The sequence below is a fragment of the Cupressus sempervirens genome, chromosome 3 (assembly GCF_028749045.1).
Source record: "Cupressus sempervirens isolate cs-2001-9-10 chromosome 3, ASM2874904v1, whole genome shotgun sequence".
NCBI lineage: Eukaryota > Viridiplantae > Streptophyta > Pinopsida > Cupressales > Cupressaceae > Cupressus > Cupressus sempervirens.
This window is the reverse complement of record NC_143120.1, coordinates 488,144,131-488,169,989: the sequence shown is the minus strand read 5'-3', so window position 1 is coordinate 488,169,989 and position 25,859 is coordinate 488,144,131.

The window sequence follows — 25,859 nt, the reverse complement described above, 5'->3', positions numbered from 1 at the left end:
AAAAATTATCAAAAATCTATGGAGGAGATGATAATGTCAAGAGAGCCAAAAGAGAGAGCCTAAGAGGAAGGTTCGATGACATGAAAATGGAAGAAGGAGAGAATGCTGCTCAATACGGTGTAAGGATGAAAGAAGTGGTAAGTGCCATAAGAAGCCTAGGAGGACAGTTAGCAGAAGAAATAGTATGTAGCAAATAATTGAGAAATTTGCTTCCTATCTATTCTATAAGAGTATCAGCCATCCAAGAGCTAAGGTGTGTACTAGGCAATGCATTGTCATTTGAAAGAATAATTGGAAGACTCACTGCCTTTGAGCTATTCAAATTTGACATCTATAAGCCAAAAAAATTTGAATCTGCATTCAAAGTCAAGATGACAATAAAAGACAAAGAGGAGGTGCAAACAAAGAAAAAGAGTGGAAAAGGAAAGTATCTATCTAGTGACAGTAGCATTGATGAAGATGATGTAGACCAATTGGAGGCATTACTAGCAAGAAGATTTCATAGAGGAAGAGGCAAATTCAAAGGTAAGTTGCCAATCATTTGTTTCAATTGTAATGAAGTTAATCACATTGCAACTAGATGCACACAAAAGAAAAATTACAAGGATGGAGGCAACTTCAAGAACAAGAAAGAGGACAACAAGGACCATAGAGGTAAAGGCAAAAGATGCTACATTGTTGAAGAAGACTCTGACGAGAATGATGATGAAGTAGTCTATGTGGCTATGAAAGATGAATCAGATGAAGATGAAGCAACTGCCCTGGTAACCTGCATGAAAAAGAATAAAAAATGGATCATAGATAGCGGATGCTCTCATCACATGACTGGAGATAAAAGTAAGTTCATTTCCTTTACTCAATATGAAGGAAATAGTGTTAGATTTGGTAACAATGCACCATGTTAGATCAAAGGGAAAGGTAGTATCAAGCTTACTAAAAAGATATCATATGATAATGCATACTATGTTGAAGGCCTGAATTATAACTTGCTAAGCGTCTCAAAGTTAGGCAACAAAGGATGCAAGGTTGAATTTGAAAAAGGAGTTGCTAAGATTTATGATTCTCAAGGAAGTCTAATAGGAAAAGGTGATCAGACTAGGATTAATTTATTTTACCTAGACATGGAAGATGCTTCTTGTCTCATTGTTCAAACTGATGATGTATGGTTATGGCACAAGAGGCTATGTCATGTAAATTTTGACAATTTGATAAGCATCAGCAAAATGAAGAAAGTTAGAGGTCTACCAAAGTTGAAGAAGCCTGATAACACCATATGCAAACAATGCCAACTAGGGAAGATGACCAAGTCAACTTTCAAAATTAAGGCTTATACTTCTAATAAATTATTATAGCTAGTTCATACTAACTTGTGTGGTCCTATTGAAGTGCAAAGCTACAAAGGTGATAGATACATAATGCTATTTGTAGATGACTATTCAAGGATGATGACAATCATGTTCCTAAAACAAAAATCAAATGCATTCCAAATGTTCAAATGGTACTTGGCCAGAGTTGAGAAAGAGATTGGGAAGAGTCTAAAATGTCTCAGATCTGATAGAGAAGGTGAATTCACATCAAGAGAATTTGAAGAATTCTACAATGAAAGAGGAATGAAAATGTAGACATTAGAACCTAGGACTCCACCTTAGAATGGTATAGCAAAAAGAAGGAATAGATCAGTCATTGACTGTGCTAGGACCTTAATGATGGAGAAAATTTTTGCACTCAAGTACCGAAGAGAAGCTATAAGTACTGCAGTCTACACACTCAACAAAGTTCAAGTCAAGAAAGGTACAAATGGAACACCTTTTGAATTATGGTATGGGAATTCTCCCAATGTAAAACATTTCAAAATATTTGGATGCAAATGTTATATATATAAAGAGTCTAGAAATGGAAAGTTTGATGCAAAGAGTGAGGAAGGCACATTTCTTGGTTATTCTACTAGAAGCAAAGCTTATAAATGCTTGAATGTTAACAATAACAAAGTAGTAGAAAGCACAAATGTGAAATTTGATGAGCTTGCAAAAGTTCAAAGTGTTGAGAACACCAAGAAAGTAGAAGAATACAAGAACTTTGTATAATTTTATGAAGGTATACCTAATAATGGTGAAGTTGCAACTTAGAATGACAACCAACAACAAAATCTAGCATCTGCCGAGTCACAGACAGTGAATGCTAAGTAGCAGACACATTCAAAAGTTGATCTGTAGAATACAGAGAATGTTCATTTAGAAATGAACAAATACCTGATGAAAATATGCTTGAGGATTCAAATTTTGAAAGAGACAACATACAAACAAGGAAAGAACCAGTATTGGCAAAGTATGTAAGAAGACATCATCCTACAGATCAAATTATTGCAAACAAAGAGGCAAGACTAATGAGAAGGAATAGACTCAGAAGTGAGACATGTCTTGTCAGCAAAATGGAACCAAAAATAGTAAGTGAAGCCATAAAAGATGATGACTGGTACAATGCTATGAAAGAAGAAATAGAACAAATTGAGAAGAACAAGACATGGACCTTAGTCTCAAGACTAGCTGACAAGAATGTAATTGGAACCAAGTGGGTGTTTAGAAACAAGTTAGATGAGAATGGTGAAATCACAAGGAACATGGAAAGACAAGTCTGTAAAGGGTATGCACAAGAAGAAGGACTAGATTATGGAGAAACTTTTGCTCTAGTTGCCAGAATGGAAGGAGTAACGACTTTACTGGCATATGTAGCCTTCAAAGGATTTAAAGGCTATCAAATGGATGTTGAGTCCAAATTTTTGAAAGGTATACTTCAAGAGGAAGTCTACATAGAGCAACCAGAAGGATTTGTTGATGAAAATAACAAAAATAAGGTATGCAAATTACATAAGGCTCTATATGGGTTAAAGCAAGCCCCTAGAGCATGGTATAGGAGACTTCACAAGTCTCTAGTGCAAATAGGATTTGAAAGAACTGATGATAACAACAATATGTACATCAAATCAAAAGAAGGTAAGGATATCCTTGTATCTAAAATCTTTGTGGATGACATAGTTTTTGGAGGAAAGGAAGCACTTTGCAAAAGTTTTGCTAACAAAATGAAACATGAGTTTGAAATGTCTATGTTTGGAGAAATCAAGTTTTTTGTTGGATTGTAAGTACATCAACCAAAAGATGGTATATTCATGACACAATAAAAGTACATCAAAGAGATACTCAAGACATTTAGATTGGAAGACTCCAAACCAGTCTGTACACTAATGGCAATAGGACATAAGCTATTCAAAAATGATGAATCAGCTGAAGTCAATCAAACAATATACAGATTCATGATTGGAAAACTACAATATGTTGTACATAGTAGACCAAAAATAACACTAGTAGTTGGAATAGTGGCTAGATTCTCTACTAATCCTAGAGAAAATCATCTCATAGCAGTAAAAAGGATAATGAGGTATCTCAAAGGAACTAATGATTTTGGCTTATATTACAAAAAGAATGAAGAGTTTGAGCTTAATGCATATACAGATGCAAATTGGGGAGGAAACATTGATGATAGGAAAAGCACAAGTGGAGGAGAATTATTCTTAGGTAAAAGGCTAGTTACTTGGACTAGCAAGAAACAAACATGCACATCTCAGTACACTGCAATATTAGAATATGTGGCAGTAGCAGTCAATTGCACAAACATTGTGTGGCTCAAACATCTATTGAAAGGAATGAAAGAAGAGGTAACCAAACCTGTAATACTGTATTGTGATAATACAAGTGCTATAAACATATCCAAGAATCTAGTAATGCATGCAAAAACTAAGCATATTGCAATCAAGTATCACTATGTCAAAGAATTGGTAGAAGAAAAACAAGTGAAGATGGAGTACATTCACACAAAGGAACAAACTGTAGATATCTTCACCAAACCATTGTCCAAGGATACTTATGAATATCATAGAGACAAGTTTGGGGTAATGCCCCTAACTCAAGCAATCTAAAGCAACAAAGAAGCTTCCCTACATCATCAGGAGTAGATCCTTGCAATATCAAAAGAATGATGCAGAGGATGACAACAGGAAACATAAATTCTAGATCAGTCACAAGCATGGTGACAGAGGGAGAAAACATGAGATGCAAAGCTTATATTTAGCATGCTAAAGATGCTACATCTTTGGCATTTATGTCAAAGAGGGAGATTTATGAGAAAATGATCAATGAAAGGTAAAGATATGGAGAAGTATGAGAATGTATGAAAGGAAAGATGAAAGAGGGAGATTTAGATGAGATAAGGAACCTATCAGCAAGAGAGGGAGTTATATACCAAACAAAAAATGTATATAATTTTGGTGGAAACTAAGTTGATTAGCTCAATCAATTGATCAGTTTGGTTTTCCATCAATGCCAAAGAGGGAGACTATTGAAAATTATTGAAAAATATTATGAATGAAGAATAATGGAACTGGTAAAGAATGTTTTCAATCATTGTTTTTTCATTAATGTCAAACTTGCTACTTGTAGGAATGACAATTTCTTAAGTGATCCAAATACTATCAATTGGTTTATTGACAAGGAGGAGGCAATCAATAAGATGTAACTAGAGCACCTAGAGAAAGGTTGAAGTTATGATGTTGTAAACAAGTAGAAGGATCATCTAAGCCATTGATAAAATAGTGTATTGATGACATACTCTAAGACATAGAGAATGGACACACCAAGACACATCAAAGATGTAAGGATTAACTAAGTCATTTGTAAAGCCTAACTAAGTTCATTTGAGAGAGTCAAGCTAGCTAGTTAGTGCCGAGCAAGTTCAACTTTAGTGTGTGCCAAGCCATCCTTTAGGTGTCGAGTAACATAGAATTGTTTAGGTTCTGAGCATCAAAAAAAGGTAATGGATGCCGAGTAAGTCTTCAAGTGCCGAGAAAAGCAGAAATACTATAGGTGCCAAGTGCTAGTAAAATAACAATAGAAGCTAAGTAACATAGAAGGAGTCGAGTATTAGGAAACTAATGATGTCGAATTGCTACATTATTTGTTAAGTCAAAGGTTTGTCGGATCAATAATGATAAGTTTGTTACATTGAAATTTGTGAATTAGTTGGATGATAAGGATGATGAGTAGATGTCACATAATTTCATGTGAACCATGTAAACCAATTCAAGATGAATGCTAATGGATTTATCATGAAGTTTCTAGAAGAAGCAATTTGGAGGGAAAACAATATCATTTTCTCAAGATCAAATCAAGATTTAAGTAGGAAATGAAGAATATAACTTCTTTATAAGGAGTTATAGGTTATAAATCAAGTGTGTGTGAGAGGGAGTTGGTTAGAAGAGTGGTCGTGCGAAGGAGCCAAGAGAAGGCTAGTGTGAAGTGTCAAGAAGAGGACACAGTGAGGAGTAAGGACAGAGCATCAAGACTCTGAGTTGATCAAGTGACCATAGAGTGCATTGGCATAATGAGTGGAAGAGCTCAAGGAGATAGATCTTGAAGGGTGAACAAGCTGTCAGCTCTCCAAGGGAGAAAAGCCAAGCAAAGAAAGGAGCTGAAGAGTGATATGAAATCTGGATTGTTAAAGTTGCAATCTTTATCAGGCCAAAACCTTTCTAATACTTTATTACCATTGTATTAGATATTGAAATCCTACATTGCTAAGTTAGCTTAATAGCTAGGTGGATAAGCCATAGGAAAAGGATAGAAGATCCCTAGGAGAAGGATAAGAGATCCTCAAGAGGAGGATAAGAGATCCTTAGGGGGAGGATAAGAGATCCTTAGAGAGGGATAAAAGATTCGTTTGAGAAGGTGACTGTAAATCCCATGGACTTGGGTGAGCCTAACAGCTCTATGTAAATCCTTTAATAGGGTGGTATTCTAAGTTTAATGTTCTTAAGTCCTCTAACAATGCACACTCCTAACAGGGTGTAGAAATCCTTTAATAGGGTCACATTTAACAGTGTGTTGTAGCCTTTAATAGGGCAGACCATCAGAAGTGGTTGAAATCAATTGCGTAGTTATTTTGTGGGTATCATCCCCACCCTAGTTTTACCTTCTTATTTCTGGAGGGTTTCTGGGTTACCAAAATCCATTGTGTTATGGTGTGATGCAGGTTTACTTTTCATGTTTAATTGTATGCATGTTAAGAAAGTAAAAAGGATAGTACTTTTGACTCACTCTTGTTTTACTAGAAAGTTTGAATAGGACATTACAAGACCTTGAATAACTGATTCACTACCCCTCTCAGTTATTCTAAAGAATTCTAATAGTAGTATCACAGTCATTGGGAGCGTCTAGAGCCAAAGTGAACCTCATAATTGTGTTTGGAATGTTGATTCGATGAATTGACTATAAATTTTCCTATGTTGGGCCATAGTCTAAATTGAGGCAACATTTTTTTTGCAAACTGGCAGCCTACAAGCCCAATTTGCAAAATTTGTATGATCACACCTTATTGGTCTATTGTTGTGCTTATACTCGAGTTCCTTGATCTTGGGTGATTTTTCCCTAAGGAAAATTTTTATTTGGTATCATAGCTATACCAAATTGTTATATGGTATCAGAGCTATACCAAATTCTTACATGGTATCAGAGCTATACCAAATTCTTACATGGTATTAGAGCTATACCAAATTCACCTACTCTAGGCTAAAGTTGATATTAAGGCAAATTTTTTTTGCAAACTGGCACCCAAAGACCTAATTTACAAACCTAGTATGATCATTCTTTATATTGGAAATTTCTTCATTCATATTGATATTTATTTTTCTCTCCAGTTTCATTAGATTATTTCTGCAAATTTTTGAATTTTTTTCCTGCCAGTTGGCCTTGTAGAGAATTTGTTTTTGCAAGAATCGGGCAGTGACACCTCGGCTCACACAAGGAATATTCACTTTCATTACGAATATTCCTTCATTTATTATTCAGTGGGCTTCATCATTTTTTTGACTAACCAATATCATATTCTAGTAGCCGAATACACATACTGACAACATATATACCACCAATGATAACAACCATACACTAGCTAATGGTTTGCATTGTTATTGAACCTACCGCAATGTTGGGCATTTAAACTTATTTGGTTTTTCATTTCTAATGCATGTGGGATTAATTGTGAACTACCAACACTACCTTTAAAACCCTTGATGATAGCAACAACATTCCCATCTTAGTGTTATAGCAAGCTACTCGATCTTCAACACTGGCTTTGGAAACTCTGACCCCACTGTGTTCAACTCTAGCATTTTAGTTCCCCAACATGCAGATCTCTAACTGATACCAACCATTCACAAGTTTCCCCATGGGAAATGTGATTTTATGGCATAAAATAAGTTTTCTAGCTTGATCATTGTTGCTACATTTTCTCAGTGATTGCATTGATCGAATTTCCTTATTTGTGATGACAATAGAACACTTATAGTTCACATATTTCTAAGCCCCCTCATATGATCTGCCTGACACCTAGCTTATATATTCATAGTGACTCTTCTCAAACTCCTCATGGAATTCAAATTTTAGGCCCTTAGAGCCAGCAAGATCTCTATCCGGCTAGTTACTCTCTGGTGATGTAGAACTCCACTGATGTTCTTATTTTCTAGCTGGCACATCTGAAACAGTTGATATGAGGACATCCAACTCATTATTGTGTGGGGCCCACATCTCTTGTCTATAAACCAATCATCGACTACCAAGTGGACCTCCTTTCCATAAGTAATTCTTACTATCAGTAATTTTCTATATGTCCTAACATCAACATGATGCCACCAGAGGGGACTTTTTTGCTGACATTAGCTTTTTATGATATTACATTTGATGGCTGTCTAACTATCATTGCTAGGCACTTTTTAACTAGTGTAACGACCATTTGACTATCAAATTTAACCTCTTAGTTTGCTGCACCGACCCCTCTCTAGATTTAGTTTTGATTTGACAGTCCAATTTTGGGAGGCAATAACTCAATCATCCGAACTCTAAATTAGGTGCAATTTATTTTGATTTTGGGTAGAATTTTTTGAACTCTTCATTGGCACTATTCTTTTCTATTTTTGGTGCATGGATTTGTTAGAAATTACATCTTTTAGTGACTATACGTATCCAATTTTGCATTTTTACGGGCTCATTTGAACTCCTATTTAGGCTCCTTTTTTTGATAGTGCATTATTTTTTATCTATTTTCCAAATCTGCCATTAGATTATAGGGTTGTGTGGAAAAAACTATCACTTTTAGACTTAGGGCCTTTTCTATATTATATTACTTTATTACTTTTCAAAATTGTTGTACATTTGAGCTATAGTGCTTAGTGCCAGATTTAGGCCTCAAAAGGTAGTTGTCACTAGAAAAATTAGAAGTCCACCTTGTACATTTTGACAAGTGGCCTATTGTATATGCACCACCTCTAAAGCACTGAATCATACATTAGGAGGGGGTTCTTTGATTTGTTTTGTATCTTAGGGGGTACATTGATTAGTACATCATGGAAGAGGAAGATTTAATTACCTTGACACCAGAAAACTATCAACAATGGAGTCAGTTACTTCTCACTTATCTTAGTTAGCATAATGCATTTCCCTATGTGAGAGGACTTACCTACAATGAGGACACAATTTTCATCATTTTTCATACCCTCTTTCTCTTTATGGATATGGAGGTTATGGATTCACTTGACATTATGTCAAATGATTTATATGATATTTGGATCTATCTTTGGGAGCTTTATGGAGATCCACATATTCCTCCATTCCCAAAAGATCTTTTACCTCCAGTTATAGCTACATCCTCTCTAGATGATATGACACCTCTAGATGCTCATGTTGCTACTTTTGATCTAGTTCCAGCCATAGATGCTTCTAATTTAGTGTAGTAGGACACTTCATGTCTTCCTACTTTAGCTTTATGGGATGACTTTCTTCTAGACATTATAGAGTTGTTCATGGAGTCTCACATTGAAGACATGGGAGACATCATCGATGATATTCATCTTCTCTTTATTGAGGTGAATACTTCATCCATTGCCATAGTGATAGATTCATGTACTTTAGCACAATAGGGTACAATTTGTCTTCCAACTCCAGCATCTACAAATGACTTCTTGACAAACACTAAAGGTTTGTTCATGGAGTCACACATAGCAAATTTGGGAGACTTTTTTGATGATTTACATCTTCTCTTTGATGAAGTAGGATCTTCTTCAGTTGTTGCACGTGCTCACTTTGACCTTTTTATCCATTCTCTACATGATTAGTCTTCATAGGTTGATATGATTGTGGATCCTTATGAACAACAGTTGCAAGAGGTCTCTTTATCATTTGAGGAGACACTTTGTTCTTTGGAACATGTTCTACACACATCCTTACTTGATCTGCACTTCTTCTTAGCAATATTGGAAGGAGCTACCATCAATATTGACACAAGGACAGTTGAGTATGTTTTAGTGACACCTTTCATCATCGAGATTCTTTCTACACATAAGGGAAGCATCTCATCTATACCTTTGCCATTGTTTCTTCCAAAGGGGAGGAACATTAGTCAGCTATCATGGATCAACTTATACATTGGAGTAGTCTCACTAATCGACACACTACTTTTAGGTGGGGGGACTACCTTGTCTCCTTTTTCTTCTCTTTTATGGGGGGGAATTTTTCCTCTTATAGGATTTTAACCTTCTTCTCTATTGAATATACTTGATATATTTCATAATGGGGAGATCTTGATTACTCCATCCATCCATGCATCTTGATTTTTCATCTCTCTTTTTGGGGGAGGGTTTTTCCCATGAGGTTTTCCCTCTTTCTTTGCTCTATGAGAGATTGCATTGCATTATGTACATGGGTACCTAACATGGCATAGTAGCTGGGACCCATCATGCATTTCATCCTAGCTTTTGTAAGATTAAGTGCATTCCCCTAAGTTGCACTTAAGGGGGGGTGTTGGTGTAAATAAGTATTTACTTAAGTTTACTTAGGTTAATGCATTATTTTATTATTTCTTAGGTAAGACACTTAGGAGTTTGCATACTCTTATGAGTTGTCATGTTGACAACACTACAATAAGAAACTCTAATTCAACATTCTAGAGGCCTTTATATTCAGACACTCCTAGTGTGTATGTACATTGAATAGCAATAAATCAATTATGTATATTGTTATTCTAATCATACTCTTTTGGTCTTCTATTGTGCTTGTGCTTGAGTTCCTTGATCTTGGGTGAATTTTACCCTAAGGAAAATTCTTACAGTTGTTTTAGAAGTCTATTTAGTTCATGTGTTGATTCCTTGATAAGGCCTCCTTGTCACCTCTATTTTTGATTTATTTGGAAATCCTTTAAGAAATCATCCTTCTCTTCACAAAAAACTTAAGCCTTCTACTTAGATTTTCTTATCAACTTTGGCAAATTTGTTTTCTCTCACTAGAAGCACATGGAAACTCTTTGTTCTGTCTCTTTGCATCTCACACTTAACACTTATATCAACTTCTTCATGTGCTCACTCATTCTTTGTTCTTGTGCATTTAACCTTGTGCAATTCTTCTTTTTACCACACTCTTACAATTTTTGTCCTTTGTCATTTTTATGATCATTGTAGATCTTAGGGTTTGTGATTTAACCCATTAGATTCATTGTATCTATTCATATTCCTCCTTTTATAGAGATTTCTCATCAAATTTGATCATTATATATCATACCTAATCCTCCCCTTCAATTAAATGATCCAACTCATCAATTTGATCTTCAACACAGTTACCATATCCCAAGAATTCAATTGAGTCAGTTAGAAATCAAAATTCCTTATACACATTCAAAATTCTATTGCTCAGCCATCACTAAGTTTTGACACTCAATCATCACTGAATTTTCTCAGTTGCTATATATCTTCTAGCTTGACATCAACACTATTACTGGGTTGATAATGATGTTTGGTCAACACTGCATTTTCTTGTAATTTACTATGTTTCAATTGACACTAGCATCACTCAACAATCCTTACTCTTTCACTCTATTTCTCAGTCAAGCTTTACATAAGTGATATATCTTCACTTGCACTATAAAGACTTGAACATTAACCATCATATAAACAATCACTTTATTTTGTCAAAGCCTAAATAATAAAATGTCCATTGTAGCTTCCTTTTCATAACTCAACCTTTTCTCTAGGTGCTTTTGTTATAAGAAATGTCTCATATCCTCTTCATTAATAAAAATAATAATATGAGATTTAGATCAGATAGCAAAATGTCTCATTAGTAGATTTCAAATCAATAGCAATACAACAATTGTTTCAATTGTAGTTTCAACAATTCATGGACATCTCAAAGATACTAAAATATTCAAAGGTTTGAACCTCCAACATCTTGGAGGTGTCTAAAGGGAAAAACTAACTAAAACCAATAGAGAATAATAGTTTTTAGGTATATGAATTTCCTAAATCTTTGATACTTACAAATAACCAAAAGAGTTGGACAAAAAAGGGAAAAGAAAAGAAAACTGACAAAAATGAGTAAAATAGAGACTTAAAAAGGCCTTGACGAGTAACATGAGACCTGAACCAACTACCAGGAACACTTGAAAGTAGACAAGGGCAACCAAAACAATAATATCAAGGAGAAAAATAAAAGAAAAATATGGGTCCCCATTTCTGCAAGTTCTCTAAATGGGGTGTGTGTTGTGAAACCATGAAAAAATAGTCTCAACAAAAGGAAGAAATGATGAAGGCATTTCTTTATTAGAAAATAACCTCTTGAGTCTATTTAAAAATAAACTAAATATAAATTATCCTTTATGAAAATGTAGATGTCCCATTAACAATCATGCTCATAACTTTAACACTTAGACCAATCAACTACCACCAAATTCAACCGCTAGTCACCCAAGCAATCAATAATCCTTGCATTGTGCTCAAGCGTATATTGTGATGAGAATGAGAAGCCTTTTCTTTTGATATGATAATCAATGGCCAACATCTCCACTTTTTATTTTTGTATGAATTTTCATACAAGATAAATCCCTTTAATTAATTTTAATAAGAGATACCTATTCCTCCTATCAAAACTATTTGGAATAGATCACCTATTAGGAATGACCACAAACAAGAACAAAGACTCCCTAACACAAAAGATAACAAACCCAAAAAAGGATACAGAGAAAATAAAACTAGAACCAAAACCTATAATATATCCTATGGTACAAAGGGAACAACTTTCACTCTTTAGGATCCAAAATAATGTTTGAGGAATTTCCCATTAACAAGAAACAAACCTAACTCCATCTAGTGAACTCAATGTGAAAGTGTTTTCTTCTAAGATTTTTTTGATTTGATAGTAGCCAATCCACATGTATTAAAACTTAGTGTGCCTAATCAACCTTTTTTTAGCCCTATACCATAGCAGGACTAGGTTAGAAATCCTAAAATCTTTTACTATGACTCCTTTGTCAAATCAATGCTTAATAATTGCTTGATGTTTATCAATGTGTTCTAATTCCAAGGTGCTTCTCTTGTTTAGTTCCAAAATATTCATCAATCTAACTTGAACCCTATCCTCATTCTCAAAATAACCTATCATGAAATTTAAAATGAGAATTTTTAGATTCATAGAAAAGAAAAGCTCTTGACCATAAACTAACAAGTAAGTGGAGTTGCATAAGAAGTTCTTGACCCTAACCTTAATGCATACATCAACTTTGAGTACTAGTAATTTGGATTGAGACCAAGAAAATGTTTAATAGTAGTAATCAATTTTTTGGTAGTGGAATTAGCAATTCCATTTCCTTGAAGATAATAATTAGATGAGAGCTTGACTATTACTTGATTTTGAGAAAGAGGTTCGGTTATCAAATACTAGAAAAAAGGGTATTCCAAACCTCATGATTATTCATTCTTCAAGGAAGCTAATAATTATTTTTGTGGTACAAGTGCTCAATGCCCCAATCTCATTCCATCATATAAAGTAGTTATTTATAGTGAGAGTGTACATATGTACGATTGATGACAATAGATTAACGAACCCAATAAAATCTAGTCTCCACTTGATGAAGGGATTTACCTCATATACTTACTATAATGATATTGAAAAATTTCTTTCCCTATTTGTACTTGTTTAAAATATATGGCAAAAAAAGGCATGCTCATGCACATCCTTAAATAGCATTGGCTAGTAGTATCGTGAAATCTATATCTAATGTATTGTAGCTTCAACTAAACCATGCCTAATTCCATATTTATCATGAAATGTTTCCAATACACCTTTTTCTTCATCATGATTCATACATTTCAAATACAATCCCTCATAATTTTGTTTGTTTAACTCTTTGTTTTTCAACATCAATGAATAACATTTCATTTTCAAAGGTTTTCTATATGAACTATTCATTCCTTTAGGCAACTTGTTCTATAAGAAATAGTGCACAATGTCTTGATACCATAAATATGAAATTAATCCTTCATTTTTGTGCATGCAAGAGACTAGCCCTTGTTCCATATAAGTGATTAGCCTAGTTAACCCTTATCTTTTGACAAGTTTTATAGGTTGGATCTCTAGATTGAAATCCTATAGTGTAGCCACCCATCTACGTCTACATTCACCTAGCTCATTCTTCATAAGAAGTGTCTTTACTATGGGATCTAGGATAATTTCATAGACCTTTCTTTTCAAAATATATTGCATAAATTTCTTGACAAACTTTACTAAAGAAAAAGACCGGTTGTCCAAATTAGGATAATTTATTTTAGCATTTTTTAAGGGAAACTCATAAAGGAAATATGCCTTTCATCCTTTCCATATTTCTTTTGAGTAAGGATCTCAATAGATGAATGTTTCAAAGAAAAATAATAGACCTTGAAGGGTAGTGAGTGTAGACACCTAAATCTGATTACATCATTAAATAATCTTAATTAGTCATCTTCTAGGACTTTATTGATTAAGTATTTAATATTTAATTAATGATCATCATCCCCTAGTTAATTAGTATATTTAATAACTATAGCTCAATTGATAAATTTAATTCCACATCCCCTTTTATAAAATAAATCATTTAATAAATCAAATACCCAACCATTAACTATTCCTAAACCCTATAATTAGCTAAATCCAACCCATTCACCCATGCTAACCTCACTTACCCAACTAATTAGCACACTTCATGAATGATATCCCACTTTCATCCCTATAACATGCCACTTACACCCTAACCCCCTCCTAAGCTAAGCCTAATCCCTTCTCTAAACATGTGCACAACTTTAAATAAGGGTTAAGACTTCCTAACCCAAACCAAAGTCAAACTCCCATCCCATCTCTCTTACATTCCTATCCAAGAGACTTTAAGCTTCTTACAAGGTAGTTAATGCTCTTTAAGGCCTCTTACATCCCTCTTACACACTCCTTCTCCTTCATGGATCCATTTGACCACCCATTTTGACCCTCCTCTCTCATCTAATCCCATTGTGACACTTGCCACAAGACTATGGATTTGAGAAATCATAATCCATGTACTTCCATTTCCTTCAATCCTAGCCTTCCCTCACCTTTCATCCATCATTGTATCTTGGTCATTCATCTGACTACCCCTTGGCCTATAAATTGGACCCTTCCCCTCTCACAAATCATCCAATTCCCATGCAAACTTATAATGCTATTTTGAGAGTTCATAAATTGTCAAGATACCATCTATAATGGAAAAGTTTTCCCATGCTCCCATTGTTGAACCTTTCACTCACCACCATATTCAAACATAATCCATCATTTGAAGCTTTAGAACATGTGAGGACACATCCAAAAATCATTGTGGATATATCTAAACATCAAGGTTGCACTTAATGAGCTCACCATACTTGGTTTCATATGTTTGTTATATTTCCTTAGTTTGTGAATGTTAGATTTATATTAATATTCTTTGCACACTAAAATATTATAGCATACATTTTGGCATGGCAATGGGATCCAACATTTGGGTCATTCTCAATCATTTGTACTTACACTTTTTAATCCAAAAAATGATGTATTGTGCTTATTATTTTGTGTATTAGGTTTTTAACTTTGTTTACAGTTTCACAATTACCAATATAAACAATGCGCTTCCAACCATATCACTCTTTTTCACATTGCCAAACCTAAAAAAAATTGTTTACGAACTTGCAACTACAAGTTTAAAGGAAACTATTTGCATGGGAGTGTGAACCTGCCAAGGTGGGATTGCTTAAACAATTTAATCTATCTATCATGTGGCCATCTAACTGTCATTGTTTCATTCCAACCTTCCCTCTCTTCATAGGATCACTCATACATGCTCGTAGGTTCTCTTGTAATTCTTGTAGGATCCCTCTACATTAAAAACCTAGCTAGAGAAACCTCTTTTGATAGTTGTCCTCAAACCCACTATTAAACCAGTCAATGGGAATGCTTGAAATATCCATTATATTCTTGTTTGGTGAGTTCACTCTATAAGTATCTCTTTTGCAGACCACATTTTATCTTTTTCTTCACCAATTTTTAGCAACAATCTTGCTTATTTTTATTTTAAAATTGTTTGTGTTTAATCCCTCCACGTGAAATAATGTGCAAGTTCTAGTTTAATTTTTTGATAACAATCTATTTAAGGAATTTACTTGTTTAAACCATAGAATAAACTCACATCTCTATTTTGGCTTTAAAATAAACAACTCAAATTCAATCTTGAATACCCTAAGGAAACTTACAATACTTTCAATGGAATGAATTGTTAGATAGAAAACACAATATTGAATGCTAAGTATCAAATAATCCATGCTATAAATCACAATTTATCTTGGGCACTAAAATGAACAAAAACCTCATCTTGAATGCTAAAGCTAAAAAAGAATGAATGTGATGAACATTTTGTTTTGGGTATCAAAGAACATTTCAAATCAAACACTTCAAATTAGTACTTAAAAAGAATTCATCCAATCTCGAATTCTCTAAGGGAAAATTGCTATTATTCCCATCCTTTTCAAAGCTTTCACGTGTATGATTTCTTATGTTGACTCAATTTTCTTAAAGTTGATGATCATTTTCTAGTTGGAAAGAACCTTGGATGTTAAAACATAAGTGTTTTTCAGGTCATAGATAGGAAACAAAAAATTACTCAAAATTATAGTGAACAAAGTGTCTTGTGTGTCTTAAGATTGTGCCTTTTAGCACATCTTTGAGTCCTTTTATTTCTTGCAAAAATAGAACCATTTAATTACCTAACACATGTACCAAAAGTTGTTAGCAATATCATCTACAACAACCTAAGAGTGCTTCTAGTGAGTTCATCATCCTCTGGGAAGTGTGAATAGAAGCTAAAACTAGTAAAATCCTTTGGCCAGTATATAAATGAGAAGAAAGGTAAAAAAATTCTCCATTGAGCAAGTTCAGGTAGTGCATTTCTAGTGGTAGCCTAAGGTTGGAAAAATTTCCCATGATTTCAACATGGTCAAAATAGATTCTTAAGTGAATCATGTACATAACAACAGTTTTACTAACTCCATAGATCTAATTATGAACCCACTTAGTAGCTACCCTTTTATCCTTGGTGTGTTACTCATGGTGCAAAAGAATATAAGGCTTCTCTAAAATTACCTGACATATATGTTTTCCCTGGTAGAGGCATAAGGCTACTTGGGATTCATCCCAAAGAGTCATTGTCCTCACAGAAGGGGGGCTTCTATTTGTCATACCTTGAAGGATCATTAACATGTAAGTTTATTGATCAACTCTTGTATTGACTCACCTCTTCAATTTGAGGGAAATATTGCACTAGATCCAAAAAACATCAAGATGGGATCCTCTTAGTAGGCCTAATGAGTAACACATTGAAAAAAATTGACCCTAGGGATAAAAGTGTTCTTGAATTGTATTATTTGTGAAAAATACCTCATGAAAAACATTTGTAAAACACTTGTAAAACATACACATTGGTTACTATCAGTTTTTTTTTTCTAAAAAGGTCATTTGTTTGTCTCTCTCAAAGTTGCTTTGTCCTTTGAGAGATTTCTTGCTCATAATACACCATATCCATTATCAAGAGAGTTTAATCCTTATTGTTTCAAAATGGTTGTGAGAAAGTCTATTTGCAACAACCCTAAGTGTCACTTTTTTTGCCTTACCTCTTACTAAAGCCATTATATCATCCTCTTCTAAAAACTATTTCTTATATACTTAGAGCCATTTACTATCCAAAATATTCATGTTGTCCAACCTAAGTAAAAGGTATAATTAACATAGTTACTACCTTAACCCACAGTTGAGATAAACCTAGTGGAAACTTTATGTTAGACCAAACCAAACCCAAGTTTAAAAGGTCAAAATTTAATAGTTAGCAGTCTATAGAGAGATAGAAGTAAAATGCATGAAAAACACACCTAATCCAAGACTTTCTAAAATAGATCAAATTGAGAAAGAAGGTATTGAGGTTTCCCTATAAACCTAGTGGGACCAAAAGATTCAAAACATAAACTTAAGACATGGAGTCAATCAAAGCCTCATCAACTACACTAGGTATACCCACATTGATTACTTTCCTCTTCTCCTTAGATCATGCTTTAGAAATCCATCCCCATCCAAATCAAAATAATAGATCAGAGTCCTCCATCATCTCCATCATACTTGAGCATTTGGTGTCACTTTGTTGAGAGTTGTCTATCCTACATCCTACATCCTACATCCATCATACTATCAAGTTTTCCCTTTAACTAAGCTTTGTCTAGGGTAATCTATCTTTTTCATTTGTTTCCCTCATCACCTTGAGATAAAGGTTGGGATCCACACTTGATCATCATTTATCTTCTAAAAGGTCACATGTATGTCCTAGAGTTGATATCACCATCAAATCTCGAGCTTGCACATAGTAAAAAATATTTGATTTTCACTTTTACATCACATCACTCATCCTTTAGGCCTCCTAAGTATCATATCATTAGAAGTAAGATCATCTCTATATATCTATCATACATCTTTACATCTTAGAAAATATTTACATCATAGTTGTCACATCCTTAGAAAGTTTAGCAAAACCATCCACCCACATATACTTGCATCCACTATCATACCATCTTACATCTCATCATTAGGAACATTATAATTTCATGCCACATGCTATACATTTAGGAAAAATTAAAAGGAAGAATAAGGACATGGATAATAGTACTAGTAGTGGCTTGGCTAGCATACAACCAGATCCAATGGTGTCTATAACAATACATGACCCACCATGAAAAGTTCCAGATGATTTGGTTCCCTCACTCGACATAGATGCCTTCATGAATCAACCAAGGCATACAACCATTTTCAATGCCATCAAAGATAGAAATAAAGAAACCTTCATGGAAAAATTTCTAAGAGACAATTTTGGTGCCTTTAGCTTTGGATGACCACCACCTTTGGATATATCAGATCTTGCCTATCCCTTATCTAGAAGACCACAACCACCCATTTTTCCATTAGGTCCTAATGACCTCTTTTTTATACCAAAAAGAGGATGTCAATTGGTATAACATGGATCTAGATATACCATCAACCCAACTCACTTCTCCCATCCCCCAAAGTAACCAACCTACCATAGAACAATAAGTAGTCTACACAACATCCTAACATGCCACTACTACATTGTTGACATCTACAAAAACCTCCACCATCACCACTCCAATTTCACAAATTTCATCTCTCGCATCTCTCTATCTTGGAATTAGGAAACTAAGACATTTAAATAAGGCTCTCCTAGCTAAGTAAATCTAGCACATTTTCAATAGTATGGCGAATGGAGAGACATTTCAGTGGAGAAGTATATTAGAAGGCCTTCTCTAAGGTTTCTTCTCAATGATCATGACATCTTGAATGGTTTGGTCATTTGGAATGGTATTCTTAAGGAAAGAGACTTTTCTAATTCTAAGATGAAGTGGAAAGTGGGAAATGGTGAAGACATCCTCTTTTGGCATGATAACTGGTTGTTTTAGGGTCCTCTCATTGAAAATCCTATTTATGACAACTGGGAAAATATTTGTACTAGGAAATTTGGATTAAAAGTTAGAGACTATAGAATAGACCACGGATGGAGAGACTTGTCTCTCATCTCGAATAATCTCAAGTAGATAATGGTGATATTGAGTTCAATGATCTTGAACAATAAGAGGGATGAATTAATATGGGAGGATAATCCTAATGGTTTCTATTTGGTGGCATTGGGGTATAATTCCCAGTGGAGCCTGAAAGAGAAACCTCCTTGGGATAGGCCTAATTTCCTGGCCTTACCCCTAAGATTAATATGTTCTTCTGGCTGATGTTACAAAATAAAATTCTCACTTTGGATAATTTGGCAAGGAAAGGTCAGTATATCCCAAATAGATGTATTCTTTGCAAGCATCAATTGGAGTCGATTAATCATATTTTTATCCATTGACCATACTCCATGGAGGTTTAGGATTTTCTCACTAAGAAATATGGGGCTAGTTGCCATAAGCTAGGTAATGTTTTGGATTTCTTTTGTCAATGGGATAGTATGTATAAAGGCACATATGTGCATGCTATAAGCTCTTGGACTTTTCCTCACTTCTATTGGGGAGTTTGAAAGGAGAGAAACAATTAAATTCTTAGAGATAGGGAAGAACTTTCTTATGTTCTTGTGGGAAAAATCAATAGTAATATGAAGGAAAACTTCTAGATAAGAAAGGGGGGAGATATTGAAGATGGAGATAGAAATAAGGAAAAGGAAAACGATAGAAGAACTAAAAGATAGGAGGTGAAATGGAAACTCCCACTTAAGGGTTGGCATAAAGCCAACTTTGATGGAGTAGATAAAGGGAATCCTAGTCTTTCAGGATGTTGAGGCATAATTAGAAACTATCATGGTGAAGGAGTTGCTACTCTCTCCTACCCCTTGGGAAACCAGAAAAAATCACTATGCTAAAGCCAATGGTACTCTCCACACTATTAAATTAGCCCTGGATGTGGGAGTCAAAAAATTATGGCTAGAGGGGGACTCAAATAATATTATTAGATGTATCAAAGGGGTTCTCCATCCTGCTTGGATAATAGAAAATATAATTGAAGAAATCCATAAAATACCTGGCAAATTTGAATACATTTATGTAAGCCATGAGTACAAGAAGGCTAACTCAATGGCTGATTGCTTTGCCAATGAAGTAGTAAACAAGGATACAATGATGATATGGAACATCGATGGGAATATTTTAGTAGATGCAAAAAGCATAATTGATCAAGAGAGGATCCAAGGAGGTACAGGTGAAATCCTAAGTTAATAATGAAAATTAATGCAATTATGGGTACAAACCAATGCAATTATGGTGAATATAGAAGGAACAAGTGGATGACATTTTTGTGTCAAATCAACATGCTTTATGGGTTGTATATTTCCTTTACCATTTTTATGGAATTAAAAGACAAAGTGGTGAAAGGAAAAGAAATTTTAAATAGAGTATATAGTGGATTGAGGAAGGGAAGCAAAGGATGACATTTATGAGAATTAAAAACATTTAGGGAACAAAGATGGTGGGTGAACGGAGTAGGAAATAACTAGTAGGTGAGGTGGACAAATGGAAGCAAAGAACCAAAGTTTGGGAGAAGCTTGAAAAGGGTGGAATTGCAAATTATATCACCAACCTTCATGGATAGACTTAGCGATTACCAATCTTATGGTAAATTCATGGAATGATGGTAGGGTCAAAGTGGATAGGGTGTCATATGAAGTTACTATAGAGGTCATCGCCCATGTCACTAAAATTCCAAATGAGGGATTAAAGTTCTATAGAGATAAAAAGGTATCTATGAATGTGGTTAAGGATTTTGCCAAGAACACAAGAGAGAAAAAGGAACTGGTGAAATGTGAGACCTACTATGAGATAGATTCAATTAAGAAGCTTTGGAGGTATGTGTGAGGGCCATTATTGAGTATATATCTTTGGATACAAGATTTGCTAGGATTAGAACCCATCATTTTGTCTTGCTTAATCATTTTTGTTATAAACGCCCAAATGCCTTCACCCCACTTGTTAGAACATATGCTCATACTTTCACACAGGTAAGGTGAAACAAGGAATAACTTAGAGTTTTGGAGCATCAATATTCACCCTAAATAATATAAGCGATCCCTACCAGTGGTGACTTGGATCAACCAACCAAGATTGATGCGGCCTATTATTTTGCTATTGGGTTGAGGTTTCCTTTCCATTTTATTTGTATTCTTCCATGTACAAGAGCATTTTTGGGCACAAGGAAAAACCTACTTCTAACCCAACCCTACATGAGGTTTTCTCTTGATCTATGATCATTTTAAAGCTCAATCTAGGAGTAAATCCCTAGCTCATGCAGTGGCTACTTCTAAGGAGATGGGGAGCTCTAACTTCTCCTCAGATACAAAAGATGTTCAAAGTATAAGCTCAGAGGAGGAGGAAGATTATCTCTCATCTGTAAAGAAGGCAAGGGGAAAAGATAAGGAAACACCTACTTCAACTAAAGTTCCATGTAGGAAAATTTGTAGGGGCCTTGGGCCCAAAATTGCTGGTCAAGGGGAAGAAGAGTATAAGGATGAAGGTAATTAAATGGATATAAATGAGGAGAATAAGGGTGAGGAAGATGAAGATAGAGAGGAGCTAGTTGATAACCCCAGAAATAAGTAGAGGAGGATGAAAAAGGATGACATACCATTAGAGGAAAAAAATGATTCTAGTCTAGAAATTTCAATGCTTCCTCCCTCTCCAAGTCCCCCATAGGAGCATGAAAAGGAGAAAATGGATGAAGGTAGTGGTGAGGTGATTATTAAAGATAGGCATATGACTTGGAAAATTTTTAATGTTAGAACTTCAAAGAAGGGGATTGTGAGAGAAGTCATGAATCCCCAAATCCTTGAAGAAAAAGAGGGAAAGATTTAGATGGAGGAACTTATTGATCCAAAACTGGTGGCCATCACTAAAAATAAGAGGGAAGTGGGAATGAACCTACTTAACAATGCAAGAAATAGTGTGATAGTTAATTTCAAATCAATTAAATGATTGTTTCATGAATTGGAGGAGGTAAAAGAAAGAATGGGATAGTTGGAAAGCAAGGGAAGAATTTTTAGAAAGAGAATTCAATAGTTTTGGGGGATGATATCAGGTTGGTCAAAAAAATGATGAAAAATTTGGAGACTTACAACCATAACATGGCTAACTAGATGATCTCTATTATGAATTCTCTCAATGAAAACATTGTTACTCTTGCTAGAAAGTTGAAAGCTAGGGGTCTTCTGGAGGACAATGAGGGAAAGGACAAAGTTGAAGACAAGATGGATGAGGAAACCATAATGAACATAACCCATAGCCAGCTAGATCAGACCTTCTTGAAGAACCAAGAACAAATGGCTTAGGAGTTTTAGGAAGCCTATGAAGCAGTGGAAACTATGTAGGACCTTGAAAGGAAGGTAGAGGAGTAAGTAAAGGATTATCAATTTTTGTCTTTTGGTTTTTTTGTTTGGATTTTTTCCTTTCTTTCAGTTTAGCCTTTTTGTTGGTGGTAGTTCTATTTCTAGGATTTTGTTGTTCTATTTATAGCCCTCTGATATTTAACAACTTTTGGGTATGAGGATCCCTATAAAACCTTTTTTTTCTTATCAAAAACACTATGCCTTCTGTCCCTCAATTTTTCACTTCCACCTCATATGCATCCACTAACGCTACAACCAATACCTCCCAACAACATACCCAATCAACACTTTAGTACACCATAGAGATGCCTTCATCAGGGTCTAAAAATCCACCTTTTATCCCACCCAATATCAGTATCAATCCATTTGTTTCTAGTCAAAAAATTGCCACCTTATTATTAGGAATAAGGTGTCTCAAACTTGGATAATTCCTATTCTTATTATTTATTTTTTGTAAAATGTATTTCTTGCAAAAAATGTTGATGTTTTAGCATCTTGAATTGTGTATAAGGAGATCATCACTAAGTTATGATGGATTTCTATGACACATAAGAGCTATGTCAGGAAGATTCAATGATAGGTGAAGACATGTGGCAACTGATAAATTTGAGTACTGTACACTCTACCCCAATAGTGGGGTTTCCAAAATTTTTTTGGGGGTTCCTATTTTCTCAAAGAATGGTAAAACCCTAATACGATTACCTTTGGGAGTAGCCCTAAAAGTGAAGTGCATGTTATAAACATTTTTAGGGTTGCGAAGAGGAGTGATGCAAGAAAGTGTATTCTTGGTACTGTGAGTTGCTACTGGAGTCTTCTGTTGTCACTGTTGAACTTGCATTGCAAGTGTATTATAACCTTGTGTTGAAGATAATACATTGTGTAGGTTCTAGAGGGGTGGGGTTGTTTTACCGAAAGGTTTTTCCCCACCTAAAAATCTTTGCGTTATGTGTTTCTTTCTCTATCTATTTTTTTTATTCTTGGTTGGCTAAAATATTGTTGTTTACATGATATTGAATCTGTAAGTGTAAAAGATTTTAATAGGATTTGCACCATACTTCTCTTAAGAGATTAGTGTAGGAAGCTATTTCTGCACCTGAGTTTCCTTACACTTATTTCCTCTAGGTCCTTGGAAATTTCCATAGTTACAAGGACCAACTACAAATCTTTTCACTAGCAATCCATTCATATCCAATTTACAACCATCACCACCATCCTCAATCAGCCCCACACCTACCACCATGAATTATTTTTCCATGCCAGCTCTAGGAAGCAACCAAATAATACCATGACAATTAGTGCCAACAATAGGCATATTTCCTTACACTAACTATTTGGCTCCATACAACTCCTAGTTTCCACCTCGTCCAAGTGCACAATCCCAACATGTAGCACTACTATATCCATCACCACCACCCTTCCCAAAAATCCCACTATAGTTGTTGCATGTGCAAACTTCCATACATAATCATCCAACTAGATAATAATCTCATATTTTTCCTCCAACCCAACAACCACATCACAAAAACTACATCCAACAAGCATAGAAATATGTCAAACCACCATTCTAATAACCCATAAATTCCATCCTAGAAGTAGAATAATCAACATTACACCCACCACAGTATACAAGAAAAAACCATCCATGTTCACTTGCGACACTTAATACATACCCTCCATTGGGGTACTGGGATTATGGGCATTAGAAATAACACCTGTTAACCATGAGTGGGAAGAGATGAAAAGTTCCCTAAAAGCACTCAAGGATGGAACAAAATCCAAGATCTTCAAGTTTGACAATGATTGTCCATATCCATTTGACAAGACTATAACCATGATACCCTTTCCTAAACACTTTGGAATCCCTAAATTTGATAAATTCAGGGGGAAGGGAGATCCAATCTCACATATGAAAGAGTTTTATATGCATTTCCAAGAAGTGACCTACAATGACATATTCCTATTACACCTATTTCCTAAATGTCTAGGAAAATACACTCTCAAATGGTTCTATCACATACCCCAGGGCATGGTTAATACCTTTGTTGATCTTTTAAAAGCCTTTGTGACTCAATATGCTCACCGAGTTGAAATCGAGTTATTTGTAGCAGATCTTGTCCAAACCAAACAAAAGGGAGGGGAAAGCCTCGTTGATTACTTACAATGATGGAAGGCTCTCACAACTCTCATGTACTATACACAAACATCACCTTGTCAAATATTCATTAACAACACACATCCCAGCCTTGTACACCACATGGTTATGAATTTCTTAAAAACATACAAAAAAATCAAAGAAAATGGTATGAGCCTCAACAAATGAATCATTAAAGATGAAGTCATCAAAATTTATAAAGGAAACACCCAAGAGAAAGGACAATACAATGACAAGCCACGATACTAGGAAAAAAATAAGAGTACTGTCATAGATGGGGCCACTGACACTTGACATGTCCAAGTGGTTGGTACAACACCTACCACATCAAAGACTCATTACCAATCAACATAGAAACAAAAACAACCATCATTCCCACTAAACACTTGCTATCAACAAAGCTACTAACAAATTTTTCCACATCAATATCAACCCACCACTCAAACACCTAGTCACAAAACACCAGAGAATCAAACCAATGCTATCACTATAGTAGCTGGACCAAATCAATGGGTCCAAAGACAATATTTAGTATAAACCCCTTTAGAAGAACTGATCAATGTTATTTTTGAAAAATTGGCCAAAGGAAATCTTATCCACCACCCACAAACACAACCACTAGATCAAAGTCAACCTAAAGCAACATGCTATAGAGAAAATAAGTTTTGCAAATTTGATCATGTCAAAGGAAACCCCACCTCAAATGCATACAACTCAAGAATTATGTAAGAGATCTCATTAACCAAAAAGAGATTGATAGTGTCCTCAATAGTTATTGTGTCCCTACTGATATCAATGCTACACAATTTTAAACTTGGTAGGCCATCTCTTTGCATCATGCAAATTATCCTTCACAACTTCTAACATCCTGACCATTGAGCTAGATCACATCCTTCCACTTTGCATAGCTGTCATGGCTTTTGAATTTGCCTTCAAAAGGGTCATGATGGATAATGGATTTTCTTAAACTTGTGTACACTTAAGTTCATCAAACAAGTAGGATACACTAAGGTAGACATCATAAATGAAGTCATCACTATCAAGGCTAATGACAATTTGAAGTGAACCATTGAAGGAACCATCTTGAGTCCTATTAGAGTTGGCCTCACTACTCAAGAAATAGTTTTTTCATGTATTTTATCTTAACCTACCCTTTAACATCCTCCTCTTATCATTAGTGCATCAAATTTTTGCATCATGGCACTGAGATAACCATCCATGCCAATCTAGAGCCCTTTGTATATTTCAATATGGTAGAAACATCCTATTGTAGCCACCTAAAAATGGTTATCTAGACTATTAGCCCCCTTCTTAGCACTTTGGTTAATTTTATTAA